Here is a 7886-nt window from a genome sequence, read left to right on the forward strand (position 1 = left end):
CTGCAATGAAAGAAGTTGTGAAAAAAGAGATAATTAAGTGGTTGGATGCTGGATTATATACCCAATCTCAGATAGTGAATGGGTGAGTCAAGTGCAATGTGTTCCAAAGAAAGGGGGATCACAGTGGTTGAGAGTGCTAAAAATGAGCTAATTCCTACTCGAACAGTTATCAGTTGGAGAATATGTATGTACTGTCTGAAACTTAATAAACCTACAAGAAAGGACCACTTCCTATTGCCTTTCATTGATCAACTGTTAGACAGATTAACTGAGTAGGAGTATTACTATTTCCTTGATGGATACAGTGGCTACAAAAAGATCACCATTGCACCTCAAAACCAACATAAGACAACGTTTACATGCCCGTATAGAACTTTCGCCTTTAGAAGCATGCCATTTTGTCTGTACAATGCTCCAACCACATTCCAGCGCTGTATGATGACTGTCTTCTCGGATCTGGTCAAGTCTGTGGTAGAAGTCTTCTTGGATGACTTTTCAGTATTCGGGGTAAGCTTTGCTGAATGTCTATCAAATCTTTGACGGGTGCTGCACGTTGTGAAGAAACCAACCTATCGCTCGACTGGGAAAAGTGTCATTTTATTGTACAAGAGGGCATAGTGCTGGGGCATCGAGTCTCCAAAAAAAGGATTGGAACTGGATAAAGCCAAAGTATAAGTCATTGAACAGTTGCCGTCGTCAATAGAGTCTGAAGCTTTTTAGGCCATGCAGGATTCTATCGATGGTTTATAAAGGATTTTTCTAAACTTGCAAAATCTTTATGTTCTTTGCTAGAAAACGATAAAGTGTTTGATTTTTCTACTGACTAATTTCAGGCCTTATCTGAATTGAAATATGCACTCACCCACGCTCCAATTATTCAAGCCCTAGACTGGAAGCTTCTGTTCGAACTAATGTGGGATGCTAGTGATTTTGCAGTTGGAGCAGTGTTAGCACAAAAGAAGGATAAAGTGTGTACATCCAATGATGTGATCATAAAGCCACCAAGATTACCTTACCAATTACAAGAGCTTGGGCCAAAAAGCTTCAAGGAGCCGTGGAGAAATATGTACAACACCAAATTGGCTTTATACGAGAGGAAGAGAATGAAAGCACCAAGGTCAAACATAAGTGCCTAATTGAAGTTAGGTCAAGTGAAGAACTCATGGGAAGGGCATGTCTTGCTATACGCATAGGCCCGGATTCACACATAGCCAGGCGTATGTTACCTCAGACGCACGCCACCATGTCTCGAGAACTTTACAACGTGCCCCATACTACGTGCGCCTCAGCCCTGGTAACCTCACAACGCACGGTCCCTACGCGTATTGACTGCCCAAGTGCCCATCACCTGCCTTCTACGCCTGCATGACATCGCTTGCTGCCGACGCCTGCATGGCATCGCCTGCAACCCATGCTTGCTCATCCGCCCCTGCCCAGCACCCTTGTGCGCTCAGTCTGCTGCACATGCCCGCGTGCTTGATTACTCTCCAAAATAGAGTTATTTGTGTCTAAAATTCATATAAGATAGTTAAAGATAGCCTCATTTAGTCCCCATATTCCCTGGAAAGAGGTATAAATGCCACAAGAAAGAGAATTCTCCATACACAATACACAAGTTCTTTTGTTCTTGTATTCACTCAACCTTCACTCAAAGAAAAACCTATCTAAACAAAGGCCGCTGCTGAACAGACACCAAGACCACTTGTTGGGAGTTGACCTTCAGCTCCATTTCTTCATCTTTTAAACTCCTTGTATTGTTTTCATTCCTATATTTCTTGAGTCCTCTTGTAGATTCGCTTATCTAATCATCTTGTGTGAGGGAGAGATGTAGTGAACTCGTTTTAAGGGCTGTAACTTTTATGTTATGTATTAATGATAGTGTGTTTTGATTTAAAGTTGCTTTACTAATTCATTTGCAATATGCTTGATCACCATGTTGAAATACCTCATTGTTAACGTTTGGAAAAATGTAATAAGGAACGAAAAACTTCATTTCAAGCTAGATTCTACTTGAGTTAGCTAGGTCATAAAATGTTCGCATATGTTGTTATGGTTTGTCTAAGAACCCTGATAGTAGAAAATATGGGATGTCTAGAAAGGTGTCTTGTCTGTTTGACCACTATTTCACTTCATTAATACTGTAGCATCGTTAGAGTAGTCTAGAAAGAGTCACGATTCTTTCCCCCTTGCGCCCTCAGTTTAAAAGAAGTTTCTGGTTTTTTGTTCATGTTTTGTATTTTTGGCTATTATTAAGTGTGATTATAAATATATCTAAAATTTCTGCATTGATGTTTATTTTAGCATATATAGCAAAAGAAAATTATATAGTTTAATGCACTGATTTCTTAAGTAAGTATTGAGTGTTTGTACTTAGTCTCTATGGATTCGAACTTATTATTACTTGCTGGGACAATTGTGTATACTTGCATGTATAAGATTTGTAACATAAATTGAACCAACAAATTTTTGGCGCCGTTGCCGGGGACTAAATTGCTAAACACTCGTGTATTTTCCTTTAGAAAATTCTGTGCTAGATTTTTTACTACTGTGTGGTGAACCTTGGAGGTGAATGCACCATCTGCAAGGTTAGAGTATCTGTTTGAAAATGAAATTAAGCGCACATTACATAAAAGAAGGAGAGAGCAGCGTAGACAATGAGTTGAGGAACACAACGGAGCAGTAATGGCTAAACCAGCAGTTTTGCCCCCTCTTAAAGCCATTCTGTTGGCAGATGATGGAGATAGAGCTATCAGATCATATGCTGCACTTGCACTCCATGGTTTTCATCCGATTATAGCAGGGCTAGAGATAGAAGCTGAGCGATTTCAACAGTGGGCAAATTTTATTGGAACCCATATGAAGACCCACATCTACACTTAAGATATTTCCTAGAAGTAAGTGACTCCTTTAAGATGCAAGGAGTATCAAAACAAGCACTGCGTTTGAAATTGTTCCTTTACTCATTGAGGGACAAGGCAAGAGACTGGTTGAACTCTAGGCCAGTATAATCTATTACCTCTTGGAATGACCATGCCTAGAAATTTATGATAAAATATTTCCCCCAAGCAAGAATGCCAAATATAGAGGGACATCAACAACTTCTAGCAAATAGGAGGAGAATTCGTGAGTGAGTCATGAGAAAGGTTTAAGGAACTGATCAGAAGATGTCCACACCATGGTTTCCCAAAATGTATTTTGTTGGGTATTTTGTCCTAAAACTCGTAGTTTTGTAAACAGTGAACATTAATGTGAGGTTATTCATACAAGTGTTGGTAAATGAAAGTGAATTTGTTTTTTAATAACTCAAAATCCAATAAACTACGAACCCTTGGCTATTATAATGAGTACTTGGACTATATGTGGAGCCATAAACTGGATCAAGTTCAAATACGTTGCCTAAACAGTCTATAGTACATGGCTCAAGTTGGGTACTTTTTCCTGGAGACATTATTGAATACGGCCCGCTTTATGATTATTACAAATGTTGTAAGGTGTCATTAACGAAGTGGTCATGATTTGTTCATGTAGAAACATGTGAGTGGGGGTGTTCTACACATTGAGATTGTGTAAGACTGACCCTGAAATAATCACTGTTACGTATTAACACCATTTACAGATAACACTGATTAATTTCGTTTACCGATGACCTAGATAACTTGATATAAATCCTGAGTCGTATATGAACTTCTATTTATTCAGGATTCTCCCTTGATCTACATAGGTGAGAGTAAGCTCATCCACGCTGCTCAATATGCCTCTCATTTCAGGGATAGGACTTTGTAGATAGCTGGGGACATTGAATTAGCAAGAAGGAATTCACTCCTACCCAATTTATGGATAGTAGAGAGGTTATTCCCTTAAGGGCTGATCCCGGGTCTTGAACAAGTGGCCTAATCCTCTCACTGGCACAAGAGGAATTGGATTTAGTGATTTGTTCATAAATCAATTGTTCATTAGAGGGATAGGAGAAACGATGTAACTCAGGGGTAAAACGGTTATTTAAATTAGTTTTAAATAAGTTTAAAGCATGAAAAAGAGTTGTAATTTGATTAATGTGATTAATCAAGCTTCGGTGTCAAAGACCAATTAATATGAGATGTTAATTTCGCTTGGTTTTTGATTTAATAGAAAATTGATATTTCAATTTTCGTTTTTATAAAAAATTAGTTTTATAAAAGTTTTATTTAAAAAACCATATTGGTTGAAAAATCAAACTTCAAAGTTGGATTTTTTCACTAACTAGTGGTTTTTGAAGTGTTTCTTTAAGGCAATGACACCTATCTTTTACATGCAAGTGGGGTTTGAAGTGGAAGGCATGCAAGGCTTGTCCTTGCATGCATTTGGTCTTTATATAGGTGATGAAGATCACTTGGAGAAGGCTAATGCTTCCTTGCATAAGTGCATAATTTTTCCACTCAAATTTGATTGTTTTCTCCTAGCCATTAGTGCTTTCCATTTGCTTTTACTCATTATTCGGTCCCACAACCGTGTTCATCAACCCGAGGATAGCACGGATTTGTCGTTGGTGGTCCAATTGAGTTAGGAGAAGAAGTTATAGTGGAGGTCTTCCAAGGTATAAAGTTAATAACTTCCTCTTTACCTTTTTTCATCATATTTTCAAGCATGCTTATTTTAGTTAAAATACCTCATTAAGTGTATTATGATCCTTAGTTTCTGCTGTGCATGTCTAAAGTTCCATCATGTGGTATCAGAGCATGCCTTTTACACTTATTTAGCTTGGTGGGGTTTAAATCATAAGATGAACTACTACATGTACTAAAATGGTTTCTGTTTTTGGCATCTTTTCTTTTAGCATACTTTTGGTTATTTAATTATTGTAATTAAGCCCTTGTGTTGGGCCTCGTTGTACTTGATTGAGTCTGTAATTTACTTGAGTCATTTAGAGTTAATCAAAGGTTGTAAACGAAGCCGGTTCAAGCTCAAAAGCATGCTGTCTTTTCCATTACTGCTACTGTTTTTTGAATTTCCAGCACTTACTTTAACTTTTTGGAGGCCGATTCGAGCACCTTGGAAGGTAGTTTGGGTGCGGTTCGAGGCTACTTCAAGATTATTAATGTAATAGCTTAGTTTATGTGTGCTTGGGATGCCAAAATCAACCATTGTTAGTAGTTGTTCAATTATTTATGCATGTTTGATGTATGTTTTAATTGAAGTTAAATCTTTTATGCATAAAGTATGTCATATAGATTTAAAATGCCACCATAGGATAAGCATGGTTGCATTTATGTTATAAGAGTTATAATGTATGTGAATGCATGGAATTAATTTCATAAATTAGATATAAATGTTATATTAGTTTATGACTTCAATTAGTGAATGCATGGAATTAACTTCATAAATTAGATATAAATGTTATATTAGTTTATGACTCTAATATGTGGGTGTTTGTTTTAGATTTATGTCAATCATATAATTGTTATGTCTTGATTTTAAAAGTGTTATAAAATCAGTTAGACTTTTAAAATCTATAACAAAGACAAACTTGCATGCTCACCTACAGTTCACCGGTGCAAAGCAATTCATTCCGTTTAATAGTTAAAATAGGGTGATAATTTGTAAAACAAAAGTTGTTTACTTGAGATCTTTTCTAAGGTTGAGGGTACTTAAGTTGACGGTTTACGGAACACCTCCTACCTAGAGATCAAACCGGCGTTTGAGTCAATAACCCTAGTTTTATGAGCATGTGTGAGAGATGTGAGGTAATAAAATTGGTTTATCACCTAGACATCGTAGATTAATCCCAATATAAGAGTTATACTGGGGAAAATCACGTACACTTAGGTTGTATATAATTAGCCGGTATATAGCCTAATAATTACCTAAATTTTATAATAGAAGACTTTAGTGGGAGATTAATAGTGTATGAGATACATTATTTCTAGCTCTCACGTCCCTAAGAGTTCACATCGGGAGATTCATGCTCGGCTTCGAGCTGCTATTTGGGCAACCTTCCTTCGAAAAGTATTTGCACGGGTCATTAACAAGGTGAGTAGGGGAAGTAGTTTATAGTAAGTGGGTGAAGGGTGTGTGTTAACACGTCTTACGGTCTCTTGCATTAGGTCATACCATGAGATTCTTATGTTGCACCTGCTTGGTGTTTATAAGCGCCTATCCCTTCGTAGGGTTGTTGTTGGGTGTGTTGCCCTAAACTCGTAGTTTGTATTTTGTAAAAACAAATGTCTATTTAATAAAGTTTTATTCAATAAATTTTATTGTTCAATCATAGCTTTACATTGTCCAAAATCCAATAAACTAAACATCCAAGGTTATTTATGATGTAATCGGGACAGTATATATACTGGGTATATAGTTGATATACGGGGTATATATTTGATATACCCCTGATATATGAATGGATAATGTCCTGTGAATAACTTAAAGGGTCTATAGTATATGGATAAGACTGGGTACCTTATCCTGGCAACAATATGGATACGGCCCGCTCTGTAAAGGTTACAGACGACTCGATCCAAGTCGTTCATGTGGAGACATGCGAGTGGGGGTATCCTATACAATGAGTTTGTATAAGACTGGACCGCGAAATAGGCAATCTTTAGATGTAACACCGTTAACTAATAGGTTGCTATTTCTTAGGATGACCAGGCAACTCATTCTCAATCCTGAGCGAGTTATGGACTCTTGCCCATGAGGGCTCGTCCTTTGATCTGTATGGGTGAGAGTGGCCCGAGTCGCCGACTCAACATTCCTACCATTTTAGGGACGAGATCGAGTGGGGAGCTGGGAACATAACTTCACAAGATGGAATTCACTCGTCCCCGAATTTAGTGGAGTACATGAGTGTTCCCTTAAATGCTGACTCCGGGACTTGAACAAGGGGCCCGCCCTCTCATTGGCCGAGAGGGACTTTCGGTTATTGGTTGGACCATAACCGGGTTGTTTATTAGAGGAGCAGTGGTGTTTAAGGAGTAAGATGTAACTCAGGGGTAAAACGGTAATTTGACCTAACTTGAGTTACGAACACTCGTGAACGATTGACTCGTCATTAATGGTCGTATACCCATGGACACGAAAACATTCTGCAGTGAGAAGAGTGCAACTGCGGGTCTTTAGTGGAATGACTCGTAGTTAACGAAACTAGATTAACTCGGTCAATGAGTTTGACAGATTAATCTTGCATTGTTGGAGCTTCGGATCTGTAGGTCCATTAGGTCTCCTTGCTATCTCATAACGGGTAAAACGAGGATCAAATTTTTGGAAGAATTTGAATTGTTCAAATTACTTAAGGGATTATATGTATATTGATACATTATAATATATAGTTAATTGTAAATTAAAACTATATATTATGAGAGATATTATTTGAATGAGATTCAAATAAAATTAATATGAATAAGATTGATATTAAAACTATAGGTTAAAAATAATGTGCATAAGAGGTACATTAAAACTATAGGTTATACGAGTGAAATGTTTTAGAATATGATTCTAATTTTATAAATAATTAAGTGTTAATTATTTATGTATATATATATTTATTAATTATTAATTGGATTAATAATTAATTGTATTAATTAATTTGATTAAATAATTATATATGTATATTAATTATTATTATATATATTATATATATATATTAATATTAATATTAATATTATTATTAATATTAATATTAACTCCCCTGCAAAATTGCAGGGGAGTGGGAGGTTTTGTGACGTGGGGAGTTACCCCACGTCATCCCTCTTCTTCTTCTTCAAGAGTGTTGGAGAAGAGAAGAACGTTTTTTATAGAACAAAACACAGAAAAAAAACCTCCAACAATTTCTCTCAAACTCTCTCAACCTCTCCCTCTCTTCGATCAAGATGCTACCACAAGCACGATCCCGAGACCCAAGAGGGTAGTGAGGA

The sequence above is a fragment of the Momordica charantia genome (genome assembly GCF_013281855.1).
Source record: "Momordica charantia cultivar OHB3-1 chromosome 3 unlocalized genomic scaffold, Mcharantia_2.0 BLBB01000003.1, whole genome shotgun sequence".
In the NCBI taxonomy this organism is placed as follows: domain Eukaryota; kingdom Viridiplantae; phylum Streptophyta; class Magnoliopsida; order Cucurbitales; family Cucurbitaceae; genus Momordica; species Momordica charantia.